The sequence below is a fragment of the Artibeus jamaicensis genome, unplaced genomic scaffold, assembly GCF_021234435.1.
Source record: "Artibeus jamaicensis isolate MK-2021 breed Jamaican fruit bat unplaced genomic scaffold, CSHL_Jam_final contig_332, whole genome shotgun sequence".
NCBI lineage: Eukaryota > Metazoa > Chordata > Mammalia > Chiroptera > Phyllostomidae > Artibeus > Artibeus jamaicensis.
The window spans coordinates 17,967,375-17,989,170 of NW_026521788.1; the positions used below are offsets into that span (position 1 = coordinate 17,967,375).

The window sequence follows — 21,796 nt, forward strand, 5'->3', positions numbered from 1 at the left end:
ATTGAGACTGAATAAAGGAAGCTCAGAATCATTTGAAACCATTTGCCTGCCACCAATGATAGTAGCCTCCATTGCATTCAAGCAAAATATTCATTTTATTTTCTAAGATTAGAACATCCTGGATCTCATTTCATTAAATCCAAGCAGTGAGCACCTCTGTCGGGCTGTGTCTGTCAGCTGTTGGGTGCTGCCCACAGTAGAAGTCAATATTAAAGCCCCGGTTTCTCACAGCCTACGATTCTGTTTTTCTATTGTTACATAGCCAACTGCACCGAAACTTGGTGCTATAAAACAATAGCTATTTTATTATGCTCATAAATCCTGAGAGGTCAGGAATTTGGACACATCCCAGCAGGGATGACTTGTGTCCCTGGTTGTATTTTCCAAAAATAACTTGCCTATATCTCCCATTACGCACATTCTTCTCTTCCGCAAGTTGACCTTGCTATGTTCCCATCAACATGTGGTGTCTAATTCTCCTCACACGCATCTGGGCTGGCCTGAGGGACTCTAAGGGCATCCTGTGTTGCTGTGTACCTTTTGAAGCTAGATCAATAAAGGCCATTTCTGTCTGGTTTTCACAGAGCATTTGTTGTCTAAACATCGTCTCTTGGAAGTCTCCCTCTCAGGACCTGTTTGTTATGCTGTGAGAAGCCCAAACCATGTGGTGAGGCCAAATGTCACATCTCTGTTTGATAGTCACAGTTCAATCCCTTCTTTACCTTCTGTCTTACAGTCTGGTTAAAGACAAATTTAGTTATTGGGGAAAAACTGGGCACTGCACCATTTATTACTATGGAGGAGGTTATATAATATAATTCAGACAAGGGGGAAGTGCTCATTTTATGAAATGAAGTCAGGATTACTGGTTACTAACTATTTTTTTCAGCAGTGAGGTCAACATTGTGTTAAAAGGTGGAATTTTTTACCTAGATCAATAAGGAAGATGGTAGAAAAGAAAATTAATTCTCAGAAAATGAGGTCTGTTTTTAAATTGTAGTTACTATAAGATAAACCCAACCACACACCGAAGAGGAGACGTTGGCTTTCCCACCATGCCTGGTCTTGTCTCTCACTCCTGGCAAAGCTCATCATCCTGCTTCCTGGAGAGCCAGCTCACTGGGTGGAGGCACCAGCCTTCATGGCATCAAAGCTGAAGGTAGATGCAGATTCAAGAGGCTAAAACACTTGTAGGAAATTCCAAGGGCCTGGAGGAAACTGATGTGTGATTAAATTCCAACAGGAGGAGTTAGCAGAACCTAGAAAAAGTGGAGGTGGAGAATGGCGGCAGAAAATGGAACAGAGGGGAGGCCATAATAGGAAAGGGGCATGGGAAGTGAGTGAGTGAGCAGGGATGGAGTTTGGAAAGAAAATTGTTCCTAGGAAAGTGGATGATTCAGGGCAAAGGGCTACTTCCCTCAATCCCCACTAGTCCTTACTTCCAAGCATTGGGGATATCAGTTTCACAAACAAACAATAAGTACAACTGCTTTACATCCTTCAGGTTTTTTTAATCAGAGAAAGTTAAGTAAACTTCTAAAGAAGATATGGAACAAACTCCTCCCGATAGACATGGAGACTTCACTAGCATTTCATCACTGACTAGTATAGACTATCTAGCCCCAGATGGCAATCGACCTGTAGAAGGAGCTCGGTGGGTTACAGTTGTGACTGCTCTAGTACCAGCATATAACTGCAGCCAAATATATTACTTATGTTAAAAATTTTCCATGGCATCTTGACAACATCAAGGGCTAAGAATGTCATCATAGCTTTTTATCAACTTTGCAGACAAAAAAGGTATAGGCATTGGAAACTGGGTAGAGGTACACTGATAAAATGTTTCTAATTAAGCCTTTTTTATATCCTATTACTAATTAAATGATGGGAGCTATTCTAAGTTGACTCTGCATCTCTGATTTTATCTACATGTTGATTTAATGGGTTGATCTGATATGCACTTTTATGTTCAAATTCCATATTGTTTTATCAGAGTGAGCACAGTGATTTCAAATTCACATTTCCAAATCAGCTGTTTGTGCAGAGAGGGAAAAATCACGTGATTGTGCGGTGGTAAGGACAAGGAAAGGGTAAACAGATCACATAGGTAAAGGAGGCAGGTCGGATGGTAGACGGGATCAGAGGTTCTATCTAAAACCTCATACAAAAAACAAATAGCCAGGCAAGAAGTTGGGTAGAAGCCTGAGAGCAAGACAAACACCCAAAGACAGAAAGAAATAGTATAACGATCTAATCCAATATAAAGAGACAAGTGGAACAGTCGTAGCAATTCCAAAACATAATAACTTGTTTGTGTGGCCCCTGGGGAACAGACCTGAGTGGGCCTGCGTGGGTACCTGAGGGCACCTGGAATAGCAAGTGAATGCAGCTGCCAAGTATCAGAAGTATCCACTTTTCAGTTCTTTCGTTGCTATTTCCATCTACTCTGTAACAACAACCAAAAAAATTTTAAAAACCCAAGGCTCACAATGGGTATTTAAACACAAATTGTGATAAATAAGATTTGGTCTCTAATGCACACTTAAACCACAAATGAATATAACCGGTAATGTATGTGATTTAGTGAATGGCAAATAGTTTCTGAATCTCAGACCCTGAATTTCTCCAAGGTCTTGGACAAGTGGGACAGCACTAATTTGCAAGTGCCCTGTAATATATCAAAATATAAACCATTATGTTTTAGAAAAAGTATTCAAGGTTTTATTCAGTCATAAATAAGTGTATGGGATTTCACTAAGAAGTACCAAAAACTGTTTTTTTATTTACTTTCTATGCCCTGATAATTTCTGAAAGGTTATATAAGAACTGCATTTTCATGGTTCTCTTAATAACATGAATGAGGGAAAGATGAGCTGAATTTTAAAACTGTAAGAAATAGTAATATGTCTCTTGTGATCCCAGTATCTTCTCTGGCATAATAAAGCCATTATTAATCATATTAAATATTATTTTCTGTAGAATATACATATTCATTATTCTTATTATTTTTATAAATAATCCTCATCTTTGCTCTTTCTCATTTTGCACATTCATTTTATCTGAATTTTAATTACAATGTTCAAAATCCAATATTTAATTCTTATAAGTTCTCTGTCTTGAAGTGATTAGTACATTATGTTTTCTGTAGTGACTGAAAGTGTAAACTCTTCTGTCTGGATTAGACTCTATGTTACATAAATTACCAACTACAAGACCTCAGGCAATTGATTGTCTCTGAGTCATAATTACTTAATCTGTAAAATTAGAATAATAATCACAAAACTCTCAGGATTACTTGTAAATAATAATTAATAATCCATGTAAAACTCTTAGCATAATTCATGGCAAATTTCACTCATTCATTAAATGTATTTTTGATTATTAATAATTGATTTTTGCAAAAGTGGAAAAGATTGTAGTAGAAGAAAGATGGAGGTACAAAGTTGGGAATTGTTAAAACTTGGAAGGAAAGAGCTGAATGTTCGGATAAAAAGAGAATGGTAACATTAACACAGATAGAAGAGAGTGAAGGGAAATATCTGCCATCCTAAATATCTGTCCCATGGGACAGCATGAAGCCCTTCGATAAGTTAAACAAAGATATGACAAGATCAGATTTAATTTGAGATGCCTGAATATTAGCTCTTCACTCTATAGAAAATGACTTAGGGTACAATAATAATATTAGAATCTAAGTAGAAGATGATGAAAAGTATGAGGGAAAACTCCCCCCTCCAAAACCCAGAATTATCTTCTGTTGGGTAGGTCCCTTATAGCCCAGGCTTCCTCCACTAAGTGAGTGTTCTGGGAACCCCTCTGTGTCAGTGTACCAGTTGCTGTTGTTGTGAGAGGGTGTAGTCAGCTTCAGTGTATAATTTTTTGAAGACTGTTTGAACATGTTTACCCATTTCACAATGGGCAGTCTGTAAATGCACCTGTTCACATTGCACTGAGTATTTGGTAGTTTTAACCCAAAATGGCAGGACCCCTGAGCTCCATTTATATTTTTGCTTCGCTGCATGAAAAAAATTCCTCAAGAAGAAACATTTTGCCCATGTGGAAGAGGTACAACAGAGATGGCAGAAGCAATAAAAGGCATCAAGATCAACAAGTTCAAAACAATTTTGAGAAGTGGAAAAGAACTCAATAAATAGGTGGAGAGTTCTCTGAAAATGACTGAAGTTTAAACATTTAAGAATAAACACACAATTTTTATAAATAAATTCCATTTGGGGGGGCTCCCTCTTGTATAACAAAGCAATGGCAATGGGGATAGGCAAGCGAAAAGTTAAGAATAGAAACAGAACTCAAGACTTACAAGATGAGGGTGATGAGGGAACATGCGCAGTTGAGGATCATTTTGAAGCCTCCAGGTTAGGCGATTGGTTAGGTAGGGGTGGCAGCAGAAAGAATGGTGACATGAAATAATAGCAATCGCTGGAGTCAGAAAGACTACAATTTAGAAGACTATGTTTCCTTGGGCAAGTTTTTTAACTTTTCAGAAAGCCCACAGGTGCATTATGGAGTGGGTGGCATCAATGAGAAAAGCTCTGGAGGCGAAACAACACACTGCCACAAGCATGTTATCTGATGAAATTTTTAATCTACCTTCCCATGAACTGAGAGGAGGAATGCATGGTATCACTTACAAAATTAAGAAGGAGAAATAACACTTTTTGGGAAAAAAATGCCAGCAGTTTGATTCCGGGTATTTTAAATTTAAATAACATCTAAAATCTATACAGACAGGATGCTTATATTTGAAAATTTATGAAAATACTAAGAAAGGGATTGACTCTGCAATTATATTCTAAAATTATTTGGGACTCATAGAAGCTAGGAGTAGATAGAATCATGTGTTTGCATTCATTCAAAAACAGTTTGAAAAGCATTGTGATATCAAGGACCTTAGAACTAAATAATTAAACTAATGTATAAATTACCCAAACAAGACAATGTGAAATTTATTTTAAAGAGGTTCCAAGTCTCCCAGGTCTTCCTAAAGAAAGAAAGAAGTGGTGGATAGGCAAACAATTGGGGATGCAAAAAAAGAAGGAGTGGGACTCAGAAGCTCTCAACTGATTATTATCCAGGGAAGATACATTTGGCCCATATATTTTACTTGTGTCTGGTAGTTGTATCTCTATTGCTCAGACACATGTAGCCAACTATCCTTATCTGGTGATATTAAACATTAAAATGAAAAGTAATCCTTTTATTCTGAATGTTGGCTCACTAAGCAGTCTGCCTATGAAATTTTTATCTCCCATCAATTTATCTAAGCAGTGGTTAGATGACTCCAGCACCCCCCCCCTTTGAATTTGTCCCCCCTTTGAATTTGTAATTCTCAGTGTAAATTAACATATTCATTTTCTAGCCTTTGTACTTCAGTTCCTGTGAGAGAAGTTAATGTCTGCCCTTCAGCAAAGATAATTACTCTCTAGAGTCACAACAAATGAGATTCTCAGCCTGAAAACTGCATGGCTTGAGGTTGAACTATGGTGAATTCACCAGGGAATTGCTACCCTGTTGGGTTTTCTTTTCTTTGGTAGTCAGTCAGTCTTACCTAAGTGTCACTAGAAGTTGGTCTATATCATTTCCAATTAATCTCGTGTGGGAATCTTATGATATATTTTTTTAAGATCTTATTTATTTATCTTTAGAGGGGAAAGGAAGGAGATAGAGAGAGAAATATCAATGTATGGTTGCCTCTCATGAGTCCCCTGCTGGGAACTGGCCTGCAACCCAGGCATGTGCCCTGACTGGGAATTGAACTGTGATACTCTGGTTCGCAGGCCCACGCTCAATCCACTGAGCTAAACCAGCCAGGGCTTGTTTAAGGTTGTTAAAAGCTCAATGTTAAAATCATATGCATATGACTGTGTAGCTTAGTTAAAACATTGATGTTTATACATTAATTATATCTGTGGTAGCACTGTTTAGTTCATACTGGAAACTATTATTTATTGTTCTTAATATCACAAGAGAATTAACAAATATTTGACAAACCAAGTGTGAACGCAAACCAGTTGATCAAATACAACCTTAGTAAAGTTGTGCAGTGTAAGGGCAATCATACACATGAATTCAGAAAGACACACTGTGAAGACATCATCTAGCACTTAAGCATATAATAATCATGCCGTACTACTAATAGTTGTACCGTTGCTTACCCTTTTATATCCTTGGGTAAAATTTGGAAATTCAACAGAAAAATGGAAGAGAAGTGCCAAAGCCATTAACAATTTAATGAATACATTTGAAATTCAATATATTCAAAAATAATGTTTCTCCAAAAAAAAACTGGTGGAGGACCACTGAAAGATCTTGGAGTGAGGAGATCTCTATTTAATCTCCCCATATAAGGAGAAGAGCTTGAAGATGCTGCTATTTAATAATCATAAGGGAGCAGAAGTAAATAGAGAGTTTTAAGAAGAAGGGTCTGTTCCAAAGAGGCCAAATAAGATGGGAATTTAAATACAATTTCTGGTAGAGGTGTATTTATTGCCATTTTGTTATTTATATTTTTAATCTCTTTTTCCTTCTTCATAAAAAAGAACCTTTAACATTTCATGTAAGGCTGGCTTGGTAGTGATGGACTCTCAGTTTTTTCTTTTCCAGGAAGCTCTTTATATGTCCTTCAATGTTAAATGATAGCTTTGATAAATACATACCCATCAACAATTGAATCTAAAAACCAAAATAAATGAAGAAGCAGAACAGAAAAAGACTCATTGATATAGAGAACATATTGACAGTTGCCAGGTGAAAGGGGGTTTGGTGGGATGGGGGAGAAAGGTGAAGGGATTAACAAGTACCAATTGGATGTCACAGAACAGTCACAGGGATGAAGGTATAGCACAGGGAACAGACACAGTAATATTCTAGTAACCGTGTTTGGTGTCAGATGGGTATGAGATTTACCAGGATGACCAGTTAGTAAGTTATGTAATGTCTAATCACAGATATAATTTAAGGTTTTTTTAAAGATTTTATTTATTTATCTTTAGGGGGGAAAGGAAGGAGATAGGGAGAGAAATATCAATGTATGGTTGCCTCTCATGAGTCCCCTGCTGGGAACTGGCCTGCAACCCAGGGATGTGCCCTGACTAGGAATCGAACCACAATCTTTTGGTTCCCAGGCCTGTGCTCAGTCCACTGAGCTAAACCAGCCAGGGCTTGTTTCAGGTTGTTAAAAGCTCGATGTTAAAATAATATGCATATGACTGTGTAGCTTAGTTAAAGAGCTAGCAAAATGTTTCTGCTTCTTGATTTATTTTGATTTTTAGATTCAATTGTTGATGGGTATGTATTTATCAAGGCTAAACCTGAAATTAATATAATATTATATCTCAACTGTAATTGAAAATTTAATTTTTTAAAAAAGCAGCACATTTGGAAGGTTGTATGTCATTGCTGGTGTTAACAGTGATGATGTTGCTGTAAACGTATTTCAGAAATCGGGCATCATTAACAAACATTGAAAGAAAGCATGGTCCTTCCCTGCAAGTAATTCAAGCTACCTAGAAAATTCCTCTTCTCTTTATAATGATTAATGAAAGCTGGTGGGTGGTTAGCTGTATCTAAGAAAAGATCATGACTTTAAAAGTAGGAGAAACTTGTGCATTTATTTATAGACAGTACAAATAAAAGTGGATGAAACAACTTAGAGAAAAATAGTAGAATATATTTGAAAGTCCTTACTTTATGTAGGCAAAAATTGTGTCTACTGATACAGGAAGAGGATTAAAATAAAACATTTGGCCAAGTTTCTTATCTTTTGCTAAGAGTAAGTAAGTACAGATTGTCAAAGTTCACTACTCTCCCAACATATTCAGAGCTAGCAAAATGTTTCAGTGTTCACTAAGAAGCAATATTTTTTAAACATTTTTTATTGATTATGCCATTACATTTGTTCAATTCCCCCCTCTTTTCTCCTCCACCCTGCACACCCCTCTCCCACCATTCCCCCCCTTTAGTTCATGAACATGTGTCTCAAGTTCTTTAGATTCTATATTTCCCCTACTATTCTTACCCTCCCCCCTATCTATTTTCTATCTACTGTCTGTGCTACTTATTTTCTGTACCTTCTCCCCTCGTCTCCTTCTCCCACTCCCCTGTTGCTAATCCTCCACATGATCTTCATTTCTATGGTTCACTCCTGATCTAGCTGTCTTCTTAATTTGCTTTTGTTTTAGGTGTGGTTGTTGATAACTGTGAGTTTGCTGTTCTTTCACTGTTCATCTTTTTTTTTATCTTCTTTTTCTTAGATAAGTCCCTTTAACATTTCATATAATAAGGGCTTGGTGATGATGAACTCCTTGAATTTGACCTTATCTGAGAAGCACTTTATCTGTCCTTCCATTCTAAATGAAAGCCTTGCTGGATAGAGCAATCTTGGTTGTAGGTCTTTGGATTTCATGACTTGGAATACCTCTTTCCAGCCCCTTATTGCCTGTAAGGTCTCTTTTGAGAAATCAGCTGACAGTCTGATGGGAACTCCTTTGTAGGTGACAGTCCCCTTAGCTCTTGCTGCTTCTAGTATTCTCTCCTTCATTTTAATCTTGGCTAATGTAATGATGATGTGCCTTGGTGTGTTCCTTCTTGGGTCCAACTTCTTTGGGACTCTCTGAGCTTCCTGGATTTCCTGGAAGTCTATTTCCTTTGCCAGAATGGGGAAGTTCTCTTTTATTATTTGTTCAAATAGGGTTTCCACTCGTGACGGTTGCTCTTCCCCTTCTGATACCCCTATAATTTGAATGTTGGAACGTTTAAAGATGTCCTGGAGGTTCCTAAGCCTCTCCTCATTTTTTTGAATTCTTACTCCTTCATTCTTTTCTGTTTGGTCATTTTTTCCTTCCTTCTGGTCTACTCCCTTGATGTGAGTCCCAATTTCCTTTCCATTACTGTTGGTTTCCTGTGCATTACCATTCATTTCAATTAGTTTAGCTTTCATATGTTTCTCTAATTTGTGACTATAATCAACCAGTTCTGTGAGCATCCTGATCACCAGTGTTTTAAACTGTGCATCTGAAAGTTTGGCTATTTCTTCATCACTTAGATTTATCAGCTCTGGGGCTCTAAGTTGTTCTTGAGCCATTTTTGGTCTGTTCGTGCCCATTAAGTATGAAAAGCGGAGCCTTAGTTGTTTACCAGGACGGGGCAACTTAGGTCACTGGTTTGTGACACTGTATATGGGGGCGGGCTCAGAGAGGGAGCAATATTTTATTATATGAATATACTGAAAGCCAGGTGAAGATTGTTATAAAATGTAAGAAAACTATTAGCAGTTCTGTAAAGAATGAAAATATTATTTTTAAAACCAAAATTGATCTTAAATCAGTGTTTGACTCTTTCACAATGACAAGAAATGTTTCCATGTGGGAAAGCCCATTTGATGGCACTCATATCCTAGAAATTAGTAATAATTTTAAGCTCATTACATTTTGTCTCTCTCACCACATCTCCATAATTTTATTATTATTTGATTGCCTATTCTGAGCCTACCTTAATAAGTAGCATCTGATAACAGCTCAAGTGGGTTAGAGTTTTTATATCTCTGTGTGGTTCTGTGTATGCAGATTTGCTTAGACATATTCAGCTTTTCTCTATAGTCAACACACAAGTAGTTTGTGTTTATCTTTAGAACAGGATAGCTGATAGAGCGAGTGACTATTGAAGACTTGGGGGACACAGTGGCCTACACTGGTGGCTACACATATATTTCAAAGTTTTACTTACTCAGTTCTCATGTAGATTTAGGATAAGACCACCAACATCACCTTTAATTAACCAGGAAATATTTAGATAATAATGATTTAGATAGTGTATTAGTCGTAGTGTCCAGGAACAGAACCAATGAATTATATAAATATAAAAAACATTTTATTATAAGGAATTGCCTCATTTATTGATTATGAGGGCTTGCAAGTCCCAAGATATGGAGGGTAAGTTGGCAAGTTGAATACCCAGGAGAGCCAATGGTAGAGTTCCACTACAAATGTTGGAAAGCTCAAAACCCAGAAAGAACAAATATTTCCATTCAAGACCTAAGACAGGAATATATATTCACACAGACGTGTATGTGTGTATCCATGTTCAAGCAGTCAAGCAGGAGGGATTTCTTCTTGCTCATGAGAGGGTCATCCTTTTTGTTGTAGTGAGGCCTTCAGTTGATTGGAAGAAGCCCAACATATTAGAGAGGCCAATCTGCTTGACTCAGTCTACCAGTTCAAGTGTGAATCTCATTTTTAAACATTCTCACAGACACACCCAGAATAACATTTGACCAAATGTCTGGGGACCCAATGACCCTGTCAAGTTGACACATAATAGACTTTTCATTATTTCCGAAGTAGCATTTATCACTTTAGAAATGAATAATACTGTGAATGATTTTTATCTCTAATTGATATCAGATTCACAAACCATGAGCTGTTTCTGACTTTAAAAAAAAATTTAACTGTTGTTCAAATACAGTTTTCTGTCTTTTACTCCCATTTCAGGTGACCCGCCCAGCCCTCCCCAGCTCCCTCCCATTTCCTCCCCCCCCCGTTTTTGTCCATGTGTCTTTTATACTTGTTCTTGTAAACCCTTTCCCTTCTGACTTTTGATGATTAAATAATGCCCTGCTTAAAACTCATCATAATATCATCATAATTTCAAATTATTGTCATAAAAATAAAAACAGTATTTTTTTAAATCAGCATTACTCATAAAGTATTTCCATGTAGCAAAACAGATAGATTTGTTTTATACTATTTATTCCAGAAGGAAGAATCTACAGATAGAACTCATTAAAGAGTTCATTTTAATTCAGTGTAAGGAACTACCATTTAAAGGCTAGATATGAGTAATAACAACACACTTATCAATAATCGAAGAACCCAGGTCATAGAGCTTAAATGTACTCTGGAGACCACACACGGTGTCCTTTCCTGTAGTAGATTCCAGGGTCAGGTAGGATGCTGTTTTAGAGCACATCACTGCCTAGTCCTCTAACAACTGTAGAAATAAATTTTTCACAGATTTCTAGTATCGGGTTTCAAATTTGCAAAAAAAAACCCCTATATCATAGAGAGGAAATTATTTCAAGTCAAATTTAAGTAAATTATTTAAGATGACAAAACTGGGATGTGCAATGCAAGTACAATAACAACAGCAATGCCAGGTTCCACAAGTGTCCTCGTGAGCCAGTATCTGTCCGAAGCATTTCCTGTCCTCCTCCTCAGCTAAGCTTTGCAGCATTTCTTTCAAGTGTGGATTATTAACCACATTTAAAAATGGGAAAATCAAGGCTTACAGAAATTATCTAAATTGTCTAAAGGCACAGATTGATAAAGATAAAACTTCTTATCAGTGATGCAGTATTATATGAATTTAGAGAACACCTTATTTATTCTAGGAGAAAATTACTTTATAATCAGTGAATTTTAGAGTTATAACATCAGGCTTTATTTTGTAAAAATCCTTACAGAATATCTATCAATACCCTTTAAAGTTTCATTAACTTCTCTGAAATTTTTTCAACAACATTATTTATATATGTATTTGTACTTCTCCGAGGAGAGATTACATATATTTAGTGGATTTGTCCCAAAGGCCTATCTATGACCTATACAAAATTAAAGACTACTGAATTTTGTTATAATATGTTCATTTGACAGAGGAAATAATGAAGATATAAAGTGGTTAAGTGATTTAATAATATTTAAAAACAGAACTGGACCTAGGAGAAATGGCTGATACTAAGATTAGATTAGGAAAAAATACAAGATGAGCCTGTAGTATTTTGTACTACCATATAGTAAGAAGTAAAAAGTAATTTAAAAAAATATGTCTTGTCAAGGGACATAGGAACCAATATGAAAGAATTTCCAATGGCCCAAAGTAAAACAATCTAGAATAAATAACACAGTGTTGATTTGTAGTCCAAAGTATAAAATAAATACTTATGAGTCCATACTGATATAAATAAATAATTAAATCAATTAACCATGAGGGACAACAGACAAATCTTCCATAGAGAAGAATTTTAAATAATACTAGAGAAACGTCTTCTTCCTAAGGTGGAATATGATTCATTTCTTATTGAATATAGGTTAGACTTAATTATTCACTTTGAAAGAACAGAATATAAAAAAGGGAAAATAGCAAATTTAGAATCAAGAAAATTGGCAACAGTACCTTAACCAAATAATCAAGGTTAATATCACCAGTATTATATCATCGTGACATCATGTACACTATAAAACAGTGTGATGACAAAGGTATATCATTTTTGTGGTAATTTCCCCCCACATCTATAACTGAGTATAATAAAAAGATATTACACAAACAAAAATTGAAAAACATTCTACAAAATACCTAGTCATTACACTTCAAACTTACAAGCTTATGAAAATAAGTCTGAGAAACTGTAATAGGTCCAAGGAGACTGGGAGGTACATGTAATGTGGTATCCTATATTTGACAATGGAAGAGAAAACACACATTAGTGGAAAAAAGTAGAGAAATCTGTATAAAGCCATTAATATAATTAATAATAATGTACCACTTAATTTCTTAATTTTGACAATTATGCTGTAATTATGTAAGAGAATCATATGTGGGGATATTGAACAAAGGCTATATGAGAACTCTCTTCACTACCTTTGTCACTTTTCTCTTAATCTGACAATTTTCCAAAGAGAAAACAAGAAATAAGCAGACAGAAGTTGAACCTATATCTATTCTCTTCTACTCCTATATTCTGCCTGCCAAACCAAATTAAAAAGAATAATTATATTTAAAGTGCACGAAGATTTTCAGCTTGCCTCTGATTTCATAAAGCAATCTAAGAAGTGGTGTTTTTATTGGCAGACATAGTCAGGGGTATAATAAAATATACAACCTAAATCCCTTGACATTTTAAAGCAATATTTAAAGTATTTTACAAACACTACTGAATAAGAGTAAAAGAATACTCACAGACAATCTCTTTGATAAATTCTATTTCAGTGCCTCTTTTTCCCCCTTATATCACAAAGCTTATTTATGTCATGAAAAAATACATTGATTATATCACCTAAATAATAATTCCATGTTAAAAATAAATGAAGTTTAATTCTTAAGAATTTCATTTAGTAGATGTTGGAATGGAAATACCCAGAGAGTATGATCTGGTGGTAATTAAGGGCACAAACAGGAGAATTATCTGACTTTCTGTTAGAGCCCAAAGCCAGTCATGGCTATTCTGATTAAGTGGGCAATAATATATTTTGGAGGCACAGAGACTCAGTAAAATGAGATATGGTTCCATTAAACAATGAAAGATAAATAAATTGAATGGTATACATTATAGGAAAACTGCTGAGATAGTATAAAAGAATCCAAAACGTAATTAATACTAGGTATTCATTGATCCAAACTCTATGAACATTACTTGACACTATGAAGTTATATATCATATTAGTTTTAGTTATTTAAAACTTTTCAGATAACAGCTGAAACCATTTCAGACACAGCATTCTAGGGCTTACTCCTTGCAGCAGTAAATCAGCGTTTCTACCCAACATTTTTTATGCAATGAAAGAACAGGGAAAGCCTATTATCTTTATGGGTAAAAGTATTTTTCTCTGTCCCTGAATTTAGGATAAGCATTAAGAAGCTAAGCTATATAAACCTTTAAGGTTTATATATTAGCTTTTGCTATAAGATTTACAGCTGCTTTTTCAACCTGCATTCAGCCATAGTCTCAGGCCACTTCTCAAATGGAGAAAGAAGCCATTACATAAAGATGTTAATTAGAAATGTACAGAAACCATGTAATTTTTCAAAGTAATTAAAGTAGGTATAATAATTGCCTTTGCATATTACTAAAAATTAAAATATTGAACAGTTTTCATGAAAGGAAAAACATTACTTTTTATATTAGAGCTTTTATATTAGAGCATTTACAAAATGGATGGATCTAGACTAGAGTGTATTGTGCTAAGTAAAATAAGTCAAGCAGAGACTTAACTTTGATTTCCAATATTGGTTTGGAATACTTGATATTTGGCATTTTTATTGTTTCTTTTTCTATTTCATTCTTTCGTTCTGTCCCTGCCATCTTATATAACTAGTTCAATCTTACCTTTTCCCTAACATTCTAAACTTCATAATTTGTATTTTACCATAAACATTTATGGCTCTTACTTTTGTTTGTATAGCTGGTTTAGATATCTAACAATTAATGGACATCCTAAATTATGAAAAGTTATCTTTGTGACCTGTCTTCAGATCTCTAGGCAAAATAGTACATCAGTGATTTAGGACAGATATTTGTTTCGATTTCTCAGATAAACTTCATTTTCATGTCTTTAACTATTTAACACATATTGTGAACTACCAAGAATGATCATCTTTAATGACCAAAAGAATTTCTAATGTAACATAATTATAAGTTTAAGAACCATTCTGGACAGTATCAACAGCATTTGAAATGAGCTATTTTCCATTGTTTGCACTCTTAAAATTGCAGTTTTTTAAAAAATTTATTTTTTTAAGTATAGTTGGTATAAAATCTTGTATATACTGGTTATATTGGTTTCAGGTATACAATATAGCGACTCAACATTTTTACACCTTACAATACAATTATTCTACTAATCTAGTAGAAATCATCTGTCATTGTGTAAACTTATCACAAATTATTGAGCATATTGCCCTTCCCCTTTTCACCTACCCTCCACCTTCTCCCTTCTGCTAACCATCCCTTTGGTCTCTCTTTTTATGAGCCTATTTATTTGTTTTGTTTTGCTTTGTTTTCTTTTGTTTTTAGATTCCACATATGACCTAACTATTGTACTTCTGGGTATTTATCCAAAGAAAACAAGAGCACTAAATTGAAAAAAATATATGAACCTCTATGTTCATTGCAGCATTATTTACAATAGTTAAGATATAGAAGCAATTTAGTTGTCCACCAATAGAGAAATGTATGAAGTAGGGGAAGAGAGAGAAAGAGAGAGATAGAGAAAGAGAGAGACTAGAATATTACGCAGAAACAAAAAAGAATAAAATCTTGCCATTTCCAACATGGATCTAGAGTAGAGTGTATTATGCTAAGTGAAATAGGTCAAGCAGAGAAAGTCAAATACCCTATGGAATTGCAATTCTGAATCAGAAGTTTTTTAGAGAAAAGTTATCTATAATTTAACTTTGATTTTTTTAGTCATGAGAAAAGTTTATGTAGTGCAAGTCATCTATAGTCCACATTACTATATACAAAATTATCCATAGTTCAAGTTACTATAATAGCTAACTGAATTAGGGCATGGGAATTAGCTTCATAATCACCAAAGACGAAGCTTAAAATCTTTGTTTCTAGTATGTCATTTGAGAATATAAATATCTATAAAGGACTAACAAGTCAATATTTTATGAGCCTATGTGTTCCATTTCTTGTTTGTTTTTTTAAATAAATATTCAGGATTAAGAATTCCTGTTTCTCCCTGATATCCATTTAAGTAGTTATCATTTCCGAGTGTTTTAAATGTCAACAATGACTTTAAAAGATAATTGATGTTCTCAACGAGGATGCCATATAAGACCACTTATATTTCTTCTGTATGTAAAATAGATAAAATATTTCCGTCCATGTTTATTGATGACTTTTTCTGAGTGAATTTTACATGTAAAGCAGCAATTCTGTGCTCCATTTGTGAATATAATGAAGAAAGCCCAAACCATGTGCTTGCAAACTTCACAATATAATGAAGAGAATTCATGAAATAGGCAAAAATATAAGTATAAGTGGTGAAAACTAAGCAATATATTTTTCAAAACTACATACAGACTTAAAGAAAGTGGAAATTGCATGTGGTTGTGTTGGGAAATAGAATAGAAAGGGATTAAATGAAAATTAAATAATTTAATGTTGGATCTTGTAAGGTGAATATGGGTTTCACAAATAATGGTTAGAATAAGAATATTTTAGGAAAACAGAAAAACAAGGGTAAAAAATGTGAAAGCAGTATTTAAGTTGTGTCAGATGGGGAATTTAAGACAGGTTAAGAAGTTATTATAGTCGTATATGTTGGAAATAAGTCTTGAAAAAGATAAATGAAAATACAAGTGGATAGGAGAATACATATATTACAAAAAGAAAATATTTCTAACTTCAAGGGAAAATATAGGAGAAAAATACATTTTGTTCAAAATTTGTTAGCAGAATAGAACTGCAAATCACATTATTTACAATATATACTATGACTTCTGAATTCATAACCTTAATCTAGACATCATTCTTGGTCTTGGAAATGATTAGTCATGTTTAACTGAATATTTCACAGATACTTAAAACTAAATATGATCAAGTGTAACTCCATTACCCTCTTTCTATACTCTCTCCTATTTCTGTTTGCAGTTCCCCCCGCCCTGAGGGTAGGGGGTGGCTAAAAGCTCTACCATCTATCCAGTTTTTAAAGTTAAAACTCTGGACATCACCTTTTATTCATGCACATATTTCCACCATTGACAGCCAGTAATCCTCCAATTTTTAGAGAGATTTAGAACAGCCTGCTAAATCTTTCCCAGCCCTGTGCCTACTAGTCCTTTTGTTCTACACTGACTTAGTTTGGGTCTCATCAGGCCACGTCTGTACAATAGCAGCAGCCTTCTGACAGGTCTCCCTCCAGCTTCACATTTCTTCAGTGAATTTTCTCCACTGCCTCCTAAAATTTGAAAATACGTATTGTGTCAAGAATCTTGCTTATTAAAGACTATACTTTCAGGAATCATTTCTATGGCTCATTACTAGAGACCTGAATGAGCCATTTCTAGGGCTCTTTACTCGTTTCTCTGAACCTGTAGAGCACCGGAAACCAGGAGGAGGAGGTGCAGTGTTCTCTCCTGAGCACGAAGCCGCTTTCGGTGTTGCTTTTGCAACTGCCAATAGCCATTGATGATCGTTCTTCTCTTCTTTTGGAAGATAAGAGGGAGAAAATGCATTCCGAGTGGTAAAAAAAAAAAAAGAAAAATTGTGCTTATTAATGATCCACTGAATAGATACTCGTTGCCTTCAAGGTTAAAAATAAACTTTGAGCCCTGGCTGGTGTAGCTCAGTGGATTGAATGCGAACCAAAAGATTGTGGTTGGATTCCCAGTCAGGGTGTTACCAAACAAGAGGTCCGAGGGAGGGACAATACAATATTCGGCCCACCTAGGGATGCCCAAAACTGCTACACAACAGGGGCCCCTCCCAAGGACAAAATACTAATATCTACTGGGCTCTTCTGTCCGCCGCCAATTGGAAAGACATCTCTCAATGCCAGAGATTTGTGAAAAGGAAACAAAATGTTTATTTAATGCTATTCAGGCCTAATGCCTCCACTAAAATATCAAAGTCCTTTAGGGTATACACCTACACCCACACAGCTCCCTTCTCCCACTGTCCCAACTCTGGGTACCGTAAATCAGGAAAAGAGCACACATCCCTTTTTCAGGCCACTGGCACCATCAGCTGTGTCAGGCAGGATCTCTAGTTAATCCAAAGTACTGTGGCACCTTCTCATGGTCCACTGACAAGAGTTCTTTGTACCCAGTTCCAGTCAAAGTCTCTCTTGCTTTCCAGGCCAGAGGGCCAAAGGGGGCACCCCAAAGAAGCGTGGGCCTCTTCTACCAAAGCTGCAGGGGTTCACACTCCACCAAGAGCATGTGGCTTTCTTCTTCACCTGGCTGCAGGGATCTCCATTCTGGCAAAGCTGTGTGGTTTTTCCCTTCCACCTGGGCAGTTATCCCCTCATGTCCTGGAGCCCATCTTTTCCAAGCTCTCACACAGGCGCTCTCCCTCAGGAGGGCAGCCCCTCCTTACATCCTGGGTACCAGCCACTCCCTTCTCCCTGGCTCAAAACTTGGCCATAGCTATTTAACATATCTATGAAACCAGTTAAAGGTTATAGATATGTTAAATAATCATTCCAGAGGTTAGCTGCAAAACTATTACTATGCAAAACAGCTCTCAATGGCCCTGCTCTATTGGTCCCCTGGGGAGGGGTGAGGGCATCCCACGTGTCTCTCCAATATTCCTATACACTTTGAATTCTGGACACCATTCCAAATTCTTTTTTGGGGGCCCCCCCTTGGCTGCACCCTGTATCAAGTGCACATGCCTGAGTTGCAGGCCAGTTCCTAGATGGGTCCAGTTCCCAGCAGGGGACACACAAGAAGCAAGCATACATTGATATTTCTCTCCCTCTCTCCTTCCCTTACCTTCTAAAGATAAATAAATAAATATATAAAAAAAGAAACTTTGAGCTTGTCACTTAAAATTCTTCTTGACCTGACCTTGTTTCTTACTACTTGCCTCTGTACTCACTGTACTTTTTCCATCCAAAACAAACCGTGGGTCACAAAACACCAAACAGTTGGTAAAACTGAACCAGGAGACAGCAGATCAGCAGTGGCCAAGGACCAGGCTGATAGGAGGAGTTTGGTAAGAAAAGTACAGGAGGAAAATTTTGAGGTGACAGCTATGTTCATTCATAATTTGGTCAGTGGTTACATGACTATACATTTGTAAAACTCACCAAATTTTATACCTAATTTTGCTAATTTTTATTGTATTTATTTATATTTCTTGAAAACTGAAAATAAAATGTCAATGGAATATATAACTAGAACTTGAAAATGAGTATAAAAACTAATGTTTATTAAAATAATGTTTTGTTATATGTAAATTATCAGGCATATCTCTATCAGAAGACATAAATGACCCTACAAATATTCAAAATTAACTCTGGGTCAGTATCCCCTATGAAATCTACTGGAATAAATCATTTAGTACCTTGCAGTGTAGATGGATTTGAGGAAAATAAGCCTCTTTTGAATGTCAGTAAGAAGGCAGACAGAGAAGTGATAATGGTCTAAACTATATGAAAAGGTTTGGAGATGGAGAAAAGAGCTTATTCAGAACATAAAGCTTGTAACCATACCATCTTTGTTAGCAAGTGAACATCACAAAATCATTTCTTTATAAAGCAGTGATAATATATTTTCTAAGTGCATTTAGCATTATAATATTGTCACTAAGCATACATGAAAAATGCAGGCAGATATATTAATGCAGAGCAGGTTCTATAATTGCTTCTGATCTCACTAATGATATGTTATTTAATTCATTATTTTCATAAAGTCCTATCAAATGTATATATGTGTATGTATATACATATGTATATATGTTAACTAAATGCATGTTTATATATAACAAAATTATTATACAAACTATTACATAAATAATTTATTGCATAAATAATTGTTATATATGTATATGAATCACCAAAAATCAACAGTCATGTACACCAACACAGATAACTTGCATATTTTTATTAAAAGTATTTACTTTTTAGATGAAAAAATGTCTGTTTTTATTGTCAGCTTCATATATTTGCAGCATATATTGTGGCAGAAAAGAGTCTCTTATCTCAATAAATTATTATTTACTAACAAATCTGTGTTAGTAGAATACATTTACCAAAATATAGAAAAGTTTTGGAAACTTTAAATGACAATAGGAATTAAAACCAGATATTTACATTTTATGTTACTTAAAAATTGCGGTTGTTTACTAAAATGTAAAGTTTGTATAAAAGTGTAGCAAATGGTGTTTGGAAACTATTTGCAAATAACATCATTAATTCCAATAAATGTCTAATCTCTGAATTTACTCTAGATATATAACAAATAGATTGGAGAAACTATTGAAGTGTTAAAGAGCAACCCAGAGGTCCAAATGGCATCACTTGTGCTAGATCCTAGATTTAATACCTAACATAATTGCTGTTTCTTCCTCTTCCAGAAATATAATCTATATCAACCACTTTGAATTTTTCTGGTCAACAGCAATGAGTTAATCCTTCACACCTGCCCTCTCCATCCCCCATAAGAAGAGGAGGTAATCTGCATGACACAAAACCTTGCCATTTCCCTTCCCCTTGAAAGGAGATACCCTGGTCTAAAACTAATCTTTTTTTTTTCACTTTTGTTAGTAGCTCTCTTTCTCACCCTTCTTCCTATAAAAACCTTCCATTTTGTACAACCCTTCAGAGTTTCCTTCTAGTTACTGGATGAGATACTGCCAGACTCATGAATCGCTTAGTAATGCCAATTGGCTCTTCAAATTTACTCGGTTGAATTTTGTTTTTAATAAGAGGTTGTATTTGAGTTGACATTCCCATTTGGTTGTTTGCAAAGATAGCTCCAACAATGCATGTGATCCTGCAAGTGCTTCAGCAATGTGTACAATGTTACTCTAATTCTTATCCCATTGGTGAGTGGAGTCTATTTCCCTAACTTTGAATGTGGGCTGTCTGTTAGCTTGCTTTAGAAAGCACAATGCAAAATAAAAACAAAGACACTGAAATAGAGAATAGGGGGACAGTGACCAGAGGGGGGAGGGGAGGGAGTTTCAGAGGAAGAAGGAGGATTTAGAGGAACTAGTATAAAGGACACATGGACAGCAACTAAGGGGGGTGAAAATGGGAGGGAGGTGGGGAGCACTGGGGGTGGGCGGGCTAGGATGGGAGTAAAAAACAGAAAACTGTACTTGAACAATAATTAAATAAATTTTAAAAAATTTTAAAAAAAGGAAGCACAATGCAGGGAAAGTTGAGCTGTGGAGCTTAGAGGCTATAATTGAAGAGGTCTTGATACACGGTGGAGCCGGGGGGGGGGGGGGAGTGCAAATAAAGATCTGGAATGGTGTCCAGAATTCAAAGTGTATAGGAATATTGGAGAGACATATGAGATGTCCTCACCCCCACCCAAGGGACCAATAGAGCAGGGCCATTGAGAGCTGTTTTGCATAGCAATAGTTTTGCAGCTAACCTCTGGAATGATTATTTAACATATCTATAACCTTTAACTGGTTTCATAGATATGTTAAATAGCTATGGCCAAGTTTTGAGCCAGGGAGAAGGGAGTGGCTGGTACCCAGGATGTAAGGAGGGGCTGCCCTCCTGAGGGAGAGCGCCTGTGTGAGAGCTTGGAAAAGATGGGCTCCAGGACATGAGGGGATAACTGCCCAGGTGGAAGGGAAGAACCACGCAGCTTTGCCAGAATGGAGATCCCTGCAGGCAGGTGAAGAAGAAAGCCACATGCTCTTGGTGGAGTGTGAACCCCTGCAGCTTTGGTAGAAGAGGCCCACGCTTCTTTGGGGTGCCCCCTTCTGGCCTGGAAAGCAAGAGAGACTTTGACTGGAACTGGGTACAAAGAACTCTTGCCAGTGGACCATGAGAAGGTGCCACAGTACTTTGGATTAAATAGAGATCCTGCCTGCACGGTGACACAGCTGATGGTGCCAGCGGCCTGAAAAAGGGATGTGTGCTCTTTTCCTGATTTACGGTACCCAGAGTTGGGACAGTGGGAGAAGGGAGCTGTGTGGGTGTAGGTGTATACCCTAAAGGACTTTGATATTTTAGTGGAGGCATTAGGCCTGAATAGCATTAAATAAACATTTTGTTTCCTTTTCACAAATCTCTGGCATTGAGAGATGTCTTTCCAATTGGCAGCGGACAGAAGAGCCCAGTAGATATTAGTATTTTGTCCTTGGGAGGGGCCCCTGTTGTGTAGCAGTTTTGGGCATCCCTAGGTGGGCCAAATATTGTATTGTCCCTCCCTCGGACCTCTTGTTCGGTAACAGTCTTGCAGCTTCTATTGTGTCTCTCTTGGAATCATGAGCCCACCATGCTATAAAGAAGCTGTGTCTAAACTCTCAAAGAATGAAGGATCATATGGAGAAAAATCAATACCACATGAAGGACTCTAGGAGAATTCG

At 36.2% G+C, this 21,796-nt stretch overlaps 1 pseudogene; it reads left to right on the forward strand.

The window, feature by feature from the left end:
• Nucleotides 1-16,741: 16,741 nt before the first annotated feature.
• LOC119059139 (uncharacterized) lies at nucleotides 16,742-16,984 on the forward strand (annotated as a pseudogene).
• Nucleotides 16,985-21,796: the final 4,812 nt, after the last annotated feature.